Source organism: Ursus maritimus, unplaced genomic scaffold (assembly GCF_017311325.1).
Source record: "Ursus maritimus isolate PB19 unplaced genomic scaffold, ASM1731132v1 scaffold_20, whole genome shotgun sequence".
NCBI classification, from domain to species: domain Eukaryota; kingdom Metazoa; phylum Chordata; class Mammalia; order Carnivora; family Ursidae; genus Ursus; species Ursus maritimus.
This window is the reverse complement of record NW_024424453.1, coordinates 17,051,672-17,066,579: the sequence shown is the minus strand read 5'-3', so window position 1 is coordinate 17,066,579 and position 14,908 is coordinate 17,051,672.

Below are 14,908 nucleotides of genomic sequence, written 5' to 3'. Positions count from 1 at the left end.
AAAGATGTCAAAAGCAGCCATTCCGAGGACAGTGCTTGAAATCATTATTACTGCCATAATGGTATGATAGTAGCAGTTGTTACTTGTTTTCCCAGGGTCTTGCCTTTGACTGGCACTTAATTCCATGAAATCATGGGCTCACTTAAGTAATTTAAGCCACTGCATGCCAGGTATTAGTAGTACCCTATTTTCCCACCTGCAAGGAGGTCATTGTTACATTCATACTCAAACAGAGAAGGAACTCAACCCTGTAAACCCATCTTGAAAGTCTGACACTTGGAATAACTACTAATAACAAGAAGTTTGTCAGTCAAGGTATAATCAGGAAAATAAAACCATTCAGAGTCATAAACAGAAAGAATTTAATGCAGTAAAATGGTTACAAAGGTGACAGAAAAGGCTGAGAATCAAATCAGGGAGTGATGGGGCAATCCAGAGAGAAGCAAGAGCAAGAACTGCTACCAGCCCTTGGCTGAAAGTGGCAGAGAGGTAAGAAGGTATTACTGGAATCCAGGGACCCAACTATTCTTTAAACAATTGTATTAGTAAGACTTAGAATCAATAATAAAAGCCCTGAAATAAAAATTGTTCAGCCCACTCAATATGCACCAAATGTGTGAGGCCAAAGATGTGGATCTAGTTGTTCAGCCAGGAGAACTTAGGGAGAACAGGCCAGGCATGTTGGTTTTACCCAGTAGGAAAGTTGTCATCTTCAGTGTAGAAGGAGCGGGGCAGGGATGGGGTTGGCTTTAGAATGGAATGTATCTCTCTGGTTGATCTCTTGAGAGACGGGGGAAGGAAATTAGATCTGAGAGAGCAGTTTCTTCTAATTCTGTAAAACACTAGGCTCACAAACTTTTTAGGCTTGAATCCTATCTTAAAAATATAACACAAATGGGAGAGAGCTATTAGGATGGGTCAATGATTGCCCTCAAACTTGGACACCATGAGCATAGGAGCTCCAAGGATGCCAAGAAAGGCATTAGTGGAACAGTGAGAATGATCATGGTGCCTGGCAGAACAACAACCTTCCACAGCCAGAGATTTTGGTGCCTAGGAAAGCAGCAACTAAAAGCAGCAGCAGTAAGAATTCCCAGAAAGATATGGAAAGGGTAAGTATATTGCAGAGTGTTAGGGTGCTGTTTTTTAAAGGTGAGGACCACAGCCAATAAAATTTGCATTTTTACTAGTTTGCTTCATATGTATTCATAGGTTTATAAGACCTGGAGAAATGTGGGTTACATGTAGATAGATTGAGTAGGCCCAGGTGCTGATGTTCAGATGCGGCAAAATCTGGGTAAGAAATTCCCTTGAAGAATTCTTCCTTAGTGAAGCTATTTCCATCTGAGTAATCTGTAAATTATAAAGGCATTTTCTGAAATTCTATTTTTCACCCCTTCTCTATTTTTCTAATCTATTGTTGTGGCTTATAACAAAGTACACGTTAGCATAACATTGAGAGCTTCTTTATAATACTAATGACTCATTAGTACTACAACACTCTACCCTGTCCCTGATGTGACACAGGAGAGTCAAACTCCTCAGAGTGTAAAACATTTTGCAAGACAACTATCCTGGATTCTAGAGAGGACCTAGCGTAATGAAGAACAGAAAGGGAGAGAGAATCTTCTAGATTGGGACAAACTAAAGCCACAAAGGAATGCCATTTTTAAGGGAACTTGATTGGCTCCTATATAGGAAAAAATAAATATTTTTAATATATCATTCAATATAGTACATCTTTGAAAAGAATAAGGATGCTATTAACAATTGCACCGGGACAACAGGCAGAAAGAGGGATTTCCCCAGAGAAAGGAGGACACACTGTCTCCTAGTTATAAGGGACATTTTTCAGAGTTTTCAGGGAAATATGAGGATGATCTATGCATTGAAAGATGTTACTGAATTAATTTTTCTTAGGCGTGATGGTGTCATGGTTGTATAAGAGAATGTTATTATTCTTGGAAGATATATGTATACTGAAGTATTTAAAGTGTCATATGCATTCAGCCTTCTTTTGGATGATTTGGTAAAACGGGAAGCGTGTGTGTGTGTGTGTGTGTGTGTGTGTGTGTGTGTAAAGGAAGAGAGATGGAGCTAGTATAATAATATGTTAATAATAAATTAAAGGTAAAAGATTGTATGTTTCCATCATGCTGTTCTTCTGACTTTTCCATCGGTTAGAATTCTTACCCCCACTCCTCCTCCAAACAAGTCAACTAGTGAAAAAAAATAGGTAATAAACACTAGAATATATGCTTAGGTTAGGTGCTGCCTTTGGCTCAGGTCATGATCTCAGGGTCCTGGGATGGAGCCTGACATCGGGCTCCCTGCTCAGTGGGGAGTCTGCGCCTCCCTCTCCCTCTGCCCCTCCGCCTGCTTGTGCTCTCCCGCGTGATCTTTCTCTCTCTCAAATAAATAAATAAATAATCTTTTTAAAAGGGGGGGGGCGCCTGGGTGACTCAATCGGTTAGAATATATGCCTAAGAAAAACAAACAACAGAAAACACTGATTCCTAACTCCCTACTACACTCCCAGTGATTCAGATTTAATTGGTGCGGGATGAGATCAGGATCAATATATGTTAAAGGCTGTCAAGCAGGTCGGAAAACCATTAGCTTTTACAATTACTTCTGTGCTGGTAACTTTTAGGCCATACTCACCGCTCTCCTGTTTTGTACTACTGTTCTGCGGTTCTAACTGACGGATATCTTCATCTCTAGACTGTCTGGTCCTTACAAGGCCTCAAGACATAGTTTTCATCTTTCTCTACCATCCCCATCTCTTCCAAACAGTTCCTATTAATTGTTTTTCTGTGTTTACTCGTGGTACATGCATTCTCCCAAAACTTGAAGCTAAAATGCAGTGAGTCATTTTTTTTCCCTGTCCTGCCATCAAATCAGAATCAGTGTTGCCAGTTACTCCCACCCGCTGCTGTCTTCATGACCATTATGAAAGACCTTACTGGCTCTCTTACTGTGTCATTAGAAGAGTCTCGTTATTGGCCTCTTATTTCTATTACATACCTTTCTCCAATCCATCCTATCCACTGCAACTGAAGCATCCAAAACCAATCATTAAAAAAAAAAAAAAACACTTTTAATTATACCTGTTAAAATGGAATATTATTAAGCTACCAAATGAAATGAGAATTTTATTTCCTGAATTTTAAAATTCTCCACTGTTTCATCACAACTTAAAACTCCAGGCTTGTGGCGTTTGGGTGGCTCAGTCAGTTGAGCGACCAGCTCGATTTCCACTCAGGTCATGATCTTGGGATCTTGAGATCAAGCCCCCCATCAGGCTCCTCACTGGGCATAGATCCTGCTTAAGATTCTCTCTCTCTCCCTCTACTCCCCCCCCCCAAACAAACAAACAAAACAAAACAAACTCCAGGTTTATTACACATAACACTATATGCCTACCTTATATTTGAGTGAATATTCAGACCTGCCTTTCCATGATCTGTACCATATTGAAATTTTTCCTTGCACATTAACGCCCTCATCTACAACTTATTCACTAAAGATAAGTACAGCCTTCCTATGAAAAGCCCTTATTCCCTTTTGATGAATCCCCAGAGGATTTCATTTATATCGAACCCACTTTCTCACCTCTAATATTTGGAAACTGAGGTCTTTTTTTTTTTTTTTTTAAGTAGGCTCCACACCCAGCCTGGAGCCCAACACAGGTCTTGAACTCACCACTGTGAAATGGAGACCTGAGCTGAGATTAAGAGTCAGACGCTTAACCAACTGATCCACCCAGGTGCCCCAAACTGAAGTCTTGCATGAGGGGAACCCTTAGGTAGATTCCTCACTCTACCCTTTCTTGTATCTCTTTTTTTTTTTTTAATTTTATTTACTTGACAGAGAGAGAGAGACAGCCAGTGAGAGAGGGAACACAACATGGGGTGTGGGAGAGGAAGAAGCAGGCTCCCAGTGGCAGAGCCTGATGCGGGGCTCGATCCCAGAATGCCGGGATCATGCCCTGAGCTGAAGGCAGACGCTTAATGACTGAGCCACCCAGGCGCCCCTGTATCTGTATTCCTACTTTCATGTAAAGTACATTTCATTCCTACTTTCATCTGTGCTCAGAGAAATGGTGCGTTACTTTACATACTTGCAGTTTCCAAGTTGGTTTTTATTTTCCGGGCTTCCTTATCTGATCATTCTAATACCAGCAAGGTATTAACTTGGAGAAAACTACCAGAATGAACCTTTGTTTGTGTATGTTCCCAGGCAGCTATTCCACATGTACCTCATATGGTCTGGTAGCTTTGCAAAACTTTTACCTCTCTTATAGTCATTTTCTATCTTTCATTATAATTACGCAATATCCCCTTCCATTATACTATAATCTTATTAAGGATAAGAAATGTCTTATCCATTTCTATAACCTTTGCAATACTTATAAGTTGGCATACACTTGCTGTTCAATAAATATATGCTGACCTGAACTGAACAAGTGTTTTTAGTGTCCTATACAAATCATTTTACTGTGCTCTAAAAAAATTACAATTGATTATGATTATTTCTATCATTCTTTTTCACAATAAGATAAAATATTTTCATTTGAAATTATATTTGGTGGGTTACAGCTGAATTCTGTACCAATAATCATGGATCATGGGAAGAATAAGAATGGTAGAAAATATTGGGAAGGCAAAATAAGAGGTTTGTAGAAACTGACTAGTAAATGAGAAGTAATGCTCTTTTTTTATTAGATTAAAACTAGCTTGAAATTGATATTTATTAAAATTTAAATTGATGAATGCTCGAAAACAGTACACAGAAACCTGTAATTCCATCTTGCATTTCTAATGATAGTGAAGAACTAAACAAAATGTTCTCTGTCATTTTTTACACCACTATAACCTTTGGATGAAATTACAGTCTTATACCAAAGTGCATTTGAAAAAGAATATCCCTGCCCATATTAAATGCACTATATGGAAAAACAGTACTTGTAATGAATATCTGTATAACATAATTATGTAAACACCTGCTAAGTACAAATGTGTTATTGTGTTTCAATCCCTAATGCTGCGATTGTTTAAAATATAAAGGAAAAGGAGAAAGAGAAAGGTTCTACTGTTTTATCTCAAAGGAAAAAAAGACATGTAATTCTGTATAATATTTTGAGGCCATGAAATATGCTATCTTGTTTCTTTTGGCAGCACAATTATTCTTAACATTTGACACTTCCACTCAAAATAAGAACTATTTTTCTTCTTTATCTTCTGGCCATATTTATTATTTCATTGAACAAGATGTAAAAAAAAAAAAAGTAAAAAATTATACAGGACCCAAAATGCAAGGCATAAAGGTACAAAATAGGGAAAAAAAAATGTCATCTGAAAATGAAAGAAGAGATAGACCAAAGAGAAAATCAATGATTAAAAATATCCTTACCTCGATCACATCTAATGATGTAAAAGATAGTTTTAAAAATAAATACAAATCTGCACTGTAGAAGTGAACAGAAGTAATATTATTTTATCTAAACTAATTTGTCAGAGGAACTAGGATAGAATCAAAGGACTTTTAACAGAAATTGGGCAGGAAATATTAAAATTCTTCAAAAAATGAATTATTTTTATGTAAATAAAATATCAGAATACATTTTTTATTAAACGTGTACTTCACCATACATCAACTTGTATATACTTACTACTTAATCGGTTTTCTTTGGAAGATTTTCCCTGATGAGGTTTATATATATGAATTTTAAAATAATAAATTCTTGAATCATGTAGTATTTCCTTCATGAGTAAAAAGTATTTTTTCAATAGTTGCAGATAAATATTTTTTATACTTCATGCAAATAATAACACAATTTCTTTTTTCCTTTATTATTTAGATAAGTTTTATTTGCTTTTATAGATAGCATTTTTTCATTGCTTCTTTCAAATCACTATTCCTTTATGTTGTAAAGTTTTGATGTTGTAGAGGATACCTTAAAAAAATATTTTCCTAAATAATTTCCATCATCTTTTCTTCCATTTTTCCCAATTGTAATTAGGCCTTATTTATATACATACATCTACAATGTGAAATAGAATTTCTCTTTTAATCTCTTCTGAAGACTCTAATTTTGTCTTATTCAACATCCCACCATCAGTCCCAAAATATATTTCTTTTTTTTTTTTTAAGATTTTATTTATTTATGTGACAGAGAGACAGCCAGCAAGAGAGGGAACACAGCAGGGGAGTGAGAGAGGAAGAAGCAGGCTCCCAGCGGAGGAGCCCGATGCGGGACTCGATCCCAGAACGCCAGGATCACGCCGTGAGCCGAAGGCAGACGCTTTAATGACTGCGCTACCCAGGCGCCCCCCAAAATATATTTCTGACTCCAGGCCCAAGTGTCTTAAAGCATCCATTTCAAATTTTGGACTATCTACAAAGTTAACAGATATTGAGAGAGGTAGCTTTTATATTTACAGATACATACACTCCAAAGTCACTCATATCATTCATTCACATCCTTACACCCTACTGGTCAATAATTGTGTTAGCTCTACTGCGAAAATATATCCAGACTCCAAACATTTCTTACCATCTTTACCATGACCTCCCAGTACATAATTTCTCACCTAAATTATTACCAGTCTCGTAACTGGTTTCTCTCTTCTACTCTTGCCACCCACCCCCCATACCTGCTGTCCCACTCCTGTGTCCTATTGCCAATATGCTGTCAAAATTCTCTCCATTCCTACCAATTCACTCAGGATAAAAGTCAAAGCCTTAGTAACTGCCTAAACTGATCTGACCCCCACTGGCTAAACACTGTGCATGATCTGATCTCATTCCTTACCAGTCTTCCCCTCACTTCTACCTCAGCTACACTGGATTTCCTGCTTTTCCTGTAGCATGCTTCCCCTCAACATTTCTGTATCTAAAGGAACAACCAAAGCATTTTCTTCTCATCAGGTTCAACAGTCACCTTTGTCATATTTGTTCAAATCTGTATTGGGTTCCTACTTTGCCAACTAATGCGTTCAGCTTATAAAATACAAATATGAAAAAAAAAAGCCACTTTCCCAAAGGAGCAGTCTAGTGGAGGTGATAAATGCTGTAATGGAGATAAGCACAGGGAGCTATCAACCCAGAAGAAGAGGGACCAGTACATATTGTAGATACCAAAGCTTCCCGAGTTCAGCCTTGAAGGAGTAGCAGGGGTTATGAAAGTCAAGAAGAAATTCAGAGGGAATTTCAGGCAGAAGGCATAGACACAGAATTAGTAGAGATGTAATTTATTTGGAGAACTGCAAGCTAAGCTCCTCTTCAATTTATAGTAGGGCTCTGACAAATGATAAGGCTGGAAAAGAGGCAAGGAAAGAAAATAAGGGGGCTCTATGCATATATGTGTTTATTCTTGCATTAATTCAATAATTTTTCTGTGACATACCCTGTACTAGGTTCTGAAGAAATAATATAGTGGCCAAAAATATATGGATTTTATGCTCATATTGTTTAAAATATAGTAGGAAATAGCATGTGATTTGAAGGGGAAACTCCAAAGTGTTATGAGAATGAGCAGAAGCATGCATAAATCAGACTTGGAAAGTTAATGGACACTTTTCCAAACAATTAACAACATCTGAAGGCTACATAGGCATTAGCCAGTGCTTTAGGCTGAAATGTGTCCCCTTCCCATTCATATGCTGAAGTCCTAACCTCTAGGACCGCAGAATGTGACGATATTTAGGAAAAGGACTTTTAACGAGGTGATTAAGTGAACACAGCTGTGTGGCCCTAATCCAATCTAATTTGTGTCCTTATAAGAATAGGAAATTTGAACACATGGAGAGACATGGGTGCAAGGGCGTGTGCACAGAGGGACGACCACGTGCATTTTATTTGATTCCACTTTCTCTTTTCTTAGCAGATCATGTGCACTTCTTTGTTGTTTTATTAACTTTTTTTAGTGGCTGCCCTAGAGTTTGCAATATACATTTACAACTAATCCAACTCAGCTTTCAAATAATGCTGTACTACTCCACAGTATAAGTACCTTATAAAACAGTGATTCTAATTCTTTCCTTCCACTTCTATTATTATGCTGTCATTCATTTCACTTAGATCTAAGCATACATAGAGTATATAGACATATATGGATATGCAACCAATGAACATACATCATCACATACGTTGTTGCTCTTGTTATTTTGAACAAACTGTTACCTATTACATTAGGAATAAGAAAAATAAAAGTTTTCATTTTACCTATGCTTATCTTCCAGTGCTCATCTTTTTTTGAACGTAGAGCACAGTATCTGACCCATATAAATTTCCTTCTCTTTAAAGAACTTCTGGGGATGCCTGGCTGGCTCAGTCAGGTAAGTGTCTGCCTTCAGCTCAGCTCATGATCCCAGTGTCCTGGGATCGAATCCTACATCAGGCTCCTTGCTCAGCAGGGAGCCTGCTTCTCCCTCTGCCTGCCACTCCCCCTGCTTGTACGCACTCACTCTCTCTCTGACAAACAAAATCTTACAAAACAAACAAGCAACCTTCTGTTAACATATCTTGCAATGCAGGTCTGCTGACAACAAAGTCCCTCAATTTTTGTTTGTCTGAGAAAGTATTTGTCCTTCACTTTTGAAAGACAATTTTGCAGGACACAAAAGTCAAGGTTTTTTTTTCTATCTCTCTCAATGCTGTAAATATTTTAATTCACGTATTCTTGCATCATTTCTCAGGAGAAATTGCATATAACACTCATTTTTGTTCCTCTATGGATAGTGCTTTTTTCCTATCCTTCTTTTAGGATTTTTTCTTTAATTCGAAAATATGTCTGGGTGTTGGTTTGGGGGGCATTTATCCTACATGGTGTTCTCTGATTTTATAGGTGTGTGGGCTGCTGTCTGACTTTAATTTGGAGAAATTCTCAGTCATTATTGTTTCAAATATTTCATCTATTCCTTCCTCTCTTTCCTGTCCTTCTAGTATTCCCATTGCACATATGTTACACCTTTTGTCGTTGTTCCACAGTCTGGGATTTTTTTTGTTGTTGTTGGTCTGTCTTTTCTTTTTTCCTTTTTTTCTTTTTCCAAGGATTCTATTGATGTTCTAGCTCAGGGATTCTTTCCTCAGCTGTGTTTAGCCTACTAATAAGCCCATCAAAGGCATTCTTCATTTCTTTCACAGTGTTTTTGATCTCTAGCATTTTTTGTTTGTTTCTTTCTTTCTTAGGATGTTTTCATCTCTCTGCTTACATTGCCCATCTGTTTTGCATGCTACCTACCTTATCCATTAGAGCCCTTCCCATATTAATTGTGGTTGTTTTAAATTTTTGATCTAATAATCCCAGCATTCCTGCCATGCCTGGTTCAGATGCTTGCTCTGTCTCATCAAAGCGTGTTTCTCCTTTTGGTCAGCTCTGTAATTTTTTTTGATAGCTGGGCATCATATAAAAGGTAAAAGAAACTGCTATAAATAAGCCTTTGGTAAAGTGGTGGTGAGGCGTGGGGGGTGAAAAGCATTTTGTAGTCCTCCAATTAGCCTTCAGTGTTTTAGTGAGCTTTGCCTCTGGACTGTAACGTTCCCAAGTGTTCCTTGGTTTTTTCCTTCTCCCTTAGGTGGCATAAGATGGCTAGAGTGGGCTGGAGTTGGGTATTTATTTCTCTCACATGGAAGTCTAGAGCCCGCTGGATTTGAGTGTTTCCCTTCCCCAGGCCATTTGGGCCTTGATAACACCTTATTCGTGTAGGCTCTTATTAACTAGTTTCCCCTGAGGGCAGGCCTTAGTTAAGAACAGAGTGCTCTGGTGTATTTCAAAATGGTTCTTTTCCTCTGCCCCTGAAGGAAGACCAAGACAGTTTTTCATCAATATTTACTGTCGGAATCTGGTCAGGGTCTTGTAGGTAAATCTTATGTTATTAATGCTCTCCTATAACTGGGTTTCCTTGGAGTTTTTGACCCAGAGTTGTCCTCACGGAGCCTCCAGTATTTCATTAATTATGGTTCTGTTTTTCCTGCCCAGGCACTGGTTCAAGGAACGTTTCCACTCTTGAGTCTCTGACCTGGTAAGTTGTGATTCCCTGTATTTTTTTGTCCCTTCTCCAGTCTTGGAGACAGCACTTTGTTCCGTGTCCTCTCCTCTCTTATGGATCCAAGAATTGTTACTCTTTAACCTGTTCAGCTTTTTACTTGTTAGGTTAGAATGGTTATTTCCAAGGTCTTTAGATGAATAACCAGAAACCAAAATCTTTTTAAATAAGAATGTTCTGTAGTCTTCTTAGATAAGTATTTTTATGCTATTAAGTATATATCTGATGTAAAAACAATTGGAAAGTATATAGAATTATTAAGATAAAAATCCATGCATAATTCCACCAAGGAAGGAGAACCATGTAAGCTTTGCATATATGTATTTCTGGCATTTTAGAGATTTATACAAGTCTACATCTAGGATCACAGTTTCCAGACATCTTTAAATCTTCCACTATTACTTATTATTTATTACATGTACATAGTCCAATGTTAAGAAGTCTTTGAAAACATTGCTTAATGTCTATATAATGTTTTGTTCAAGTAATATTCCATAATTCAACCATTATCCTGTTATTGGTGATTGAAGTCATTTTAAAATTTTCACCAATAACTATTCAGCAATAAATATCCCTAAAAGTAAGACTTAATTTCTTTTTTTATTTTTTATTTTTTTTTTTTTTAAAGATTTTTTCTATTTATTCGACAGAGACAGAGACAGTCAGCGAGAGAGGGAACACAAGCAGGGGGAGTGGGAGAGGAAGAAGCAGGCTCATAGCGGAGGAGCCTGATGTGGGGCTCGATCCCGTAACGCCGGGATCACGCCTGGAGCCGGAGGCAGACGCTTAACCGCTGTGCCACCCAGGCGCCCCTAATTTCTTTTTTTAAAAAGAGATTTTATTTGACACAGAGATAACACAAACGGGGAGAGCAGCAGAGGGAGAAGGACAGGGAGAAGGAGAAGCAGGCCCCCAGCTGAGCAGGGGGGGTCCTGGGATCAAGCCCTCAGCCGAAGGCAGGTGCTCATCCTACTAAGCCATCCAGGCACCCAGTAAGACTTCATTTCTGATTGTTTTGTTAAGGTGTTTTCTTAGAATCAAACTGTTGGGGCAACAGTTTCAAACTTTCCAAATCCCTTAATGAATTTCTACTACATATCTTTACAGAAAAGCTGCGACGATTTACCCTCCCACCTGAAAAACTTTAGAGAGGCTTTTTCACCCACTGAAGAAAGAGACCACTTATTATCTAAAATAAAAAGGAGCTGCCTTTATTGATTGCTTATGTATGGGAGAGATGTACGAATAAGTCCACAGCGTGTCAGAGCTGTCTTGTGTATATGGCTTTGAGAAGTGTGAAGTTAAGAAAATTAAGAATTTCAAAAATGAGAGGGTTAGGAAATTCATGACTTTCAGGTGTCAGGTGTGAGGCTAAGGTTGACTGGCTAACTGTTAAGCCTAGGGCACTGTCACCTGTTGTTGAACTTTCCAGAGGTATGGATATGATGTGGAATGTCACTGAGCAACTGAGATGAGTTTAACCCCAGGTCTGCTTTGTTACTTGGCCACTCTTAGGATTATGACCAAAGAACTATCAGTTTTTTATTATTTGGATTGCTAATAAGGTTGAATTTTCTTTATCTGTGTCTACTACCCTTTTTCCATGTGTTTTTTGCTAATCTGTTTGGTCTGCTTATACAAGATGTTCCTTTAGTTAATTTGTGTGACTGCGTTTCAGATTTTGCTTTTCAAGTTTTAATAAATATTGGAGAATTTCTCTTTGTTTACTTTATAGATGTACCTAAACTTTTTGTTGTTGTTGTTGTTGTTGGGTATACTTAACACACAATGTTACATTAGTTTCAGGTGCACAACTTAGTGATTTGACAAGTTTATACATATGCTATGTTCACCACAAATGTAGCTACCGTCTGTATTCTTAAATTGCTCTTAGATTATCACTGACTATAGTCTTTACGTTTTGCTGTGACTTAATCATTGGATTGTAGCTCCCTCTCTTCTTCACTCATTTCACCTAACCTCCCAACCCTGTCCCTTTTGCCAACCATCAGTTGTTCTCAATATTTATAGGTCTGATTCTGCTTTTTGTTTGTTTATTCATTTGTAGGTTTTTTTGGCTTTTGGATTTTGGGTTTTTCTTTTGTTTAGATTCTACATATGAGTAGAATCATATGATATTTGTCTTTCTGTGACCGATTTATTTTACTTAGCATAATACCCTCCAGGTCCATGCATGTTATTTCAGATGGCATGATCTCATCCTTTTTTATGCCTTTGTAATAATCCGTCATTTGTATACACCACTTTTTCCTTATCCAGTCATCTATTAATGGACACTTAGGTTCCTTCCATATCCTGGCTATTGTAAATAATGCTGCAATAAATATAGAGGTGCATTTATCTTTTCGAAGTAGTGTTTTTGATTTTTCTGGGTAGTGGAATTACTGGATCATATAGTATTTCTATTTTTAATTTTTTGAGAAACCTTCATTCTGTTTTCCACAGTGGCTGCACCAATTTATATTCCCACCAACATTGCACAAGAGCTCCTTTCTCTCCACATCCTTGCCAAGATTGTTTCTTGTGCTTGTTATTTTAGCCATTCTAACAGGTGTAAAATGGTATCTCATTATGATTTTCATTTTCATTTACCTGATGATGAATGATATTGAGCATCTTTTCATGTGTCTATCGGTCATTTGTATGTCTTCTGTGGAAAAATGTCTATTCAGTTCCTTTGACTGTTTTTGAATTGGATTTTTTGTTTATTGGTTCCTTTTTTTGGTGTTGATTTGAATACATTCTTTATATATTTTGGACATTAACCCTTATTAGATATATCTTCTGCAAATATCTCCTCCCATTCTGTCAGCTGCCTTGTCATTTTGTTGATGGTTTCCTTTGATGGTAGAAGCTTTTTATTTTGATGTAGTCCCAATAGGTTGTTTTTGCTTTTGCTTCCCTTGCCTTGGGAGACATGTCTAGAAAAATGTTGCTATGGCTAATGTCAGAATTTACTGCCTGTGTTCTCTTCTAGGATATTTATGATTTCAGGTCTCACATTTAGGTCTTTAATCCATTTTGAGTTTACTTTTGTGTGTGGTGTAAGAAAATGGTCCAGTTGCATTATTTCACATGTAGCTGTTCAGTTTTCCCAGCACCATTTATTGAAGAGACTCTCTTTTCCCCATTTTAGATTCTTGCTTCATTTGTCATTTATTAATTGACCATATAAGGGTTTATTTCTGGACTCTCTTTTGTTCTATTGATCTATGTATCTATTTTTGTGCCAGTACCATATTGTTTTAATTACTACAGCTTTGTAATGTATCTTGAAATCTGGAGTTGTGTCATCTCTGGTTTTGTTCTTCTTTTTCAAGATTGTTTTGACTATTTGGAGTCTTGTGTGGTTCCATACAAATTTTAGTATTATTTATTCTATTTCTGTGAAAAATGCTATTGGTATTTTGATAGGGATTACATTAAATCTATAGTTTCTTTGGGTAGTATGGACATTTAATCATATTAGTCTTCTGATCCATGAGCATGAAATATCTTTCCATTTGTTTGTGTTGTCTTCAATTTCTTTCATCAGTGTTTTATAGTTTCTGGAGTACAGGTCTTTCACCTCTTTGGTTAAGTTTATTCCTAGCTATTATATTCTTTTTGGTGCAATTATGAATGGTGTTATTTTTTAAATGTCTCTTTTTGCTACTTTGTTAGTAGTGTATAGAACCACCACCGATTTCTGGGTATTATATTGTATCAAGCCATTTTACTGAATTCATTTATTACTTCTGGTAGTTTTTTGGTGGAATTCTTAGGATTTTCTACGTGTAGTATCATGTCATCTGCAAATAGTGACAGTTTAACTTTTTTTTACCAATATGGATGTGTCATTTATTTTTCTTGTGTGATTGCTGTGGCTAGGACTTCCAGTACTATGTTGAATGGAAGTGGTGAGAGTGGGGGTTTCTTTTTCAGCCCAGTATGTGATCTATTCTGGACAGTGTTCTATGAGCACTTGAAAAAAATGTATATTATGTTGGATGGAATATTCTGTGTAGACTGGTTACGTCCATCTGGTCCAATGTGTCATTCAAAGACATTGTTTTCTTATTAATCTTTTGTCTGGATAATCTATCCACTGATGTAAATGGATGTTAAAGCCCACTACAATTATTATAATACCATTAATTTCTCTTTGTATCCATTAATATTTGCTTTATGTACTTAGGTGTCCCAGTGTTGGGTGTGTAAATAGTTATAATTGTTATATCCTCTTGGATTGATCCCTTTATCATTATGTAATGCCCTTTTTGTCTCTTGTTACAGTCTTTGTTTAAAGTCTGTTTTGTCTGATGTAAGTATTATTACCTTGGCTTTTTTTTTTCTTCTGTTTGCAGAGTGAATGTTTTTCTAGCCTTTCACTTCCAGTCTGTATGTGTCTTTAGGTCCGAGGTGAGTCTGAGTAGAATATAGACGGGTCTTTTTTTTTTTTTTTCTTCCCAAGAGAGAAATAGAGAGTGAGCATGAGCAGAGGAGGAGGAAGGAGAGCGAGAGTCTCAAGCAGGCTCCAACCCCTGCATGGAGACTGACTCAGGGCTTGATATGACAGTGAGATCGTGAGATTATAACCTGAACAAAAATCAAGTTGGATGCTTTAATTGACTGAACCACCCAGGAACCTCAAGATGGGTCCTTTTTTTTAATCCATTCTGCCACCCTATGTCTTTTGATTGGAACATTTAGGCCATTTACATTTAAAGTAATTATTAATCATTGAGTACTTATTGTCATTTTCCTATGTGTTTTCTGATTGTTTTGTAGTTCTTCATTTCTTTTTCTCTTGGTCTTTGTGATTGATGAGTTTCAGTAGTGTTGTGTTTAGCTTT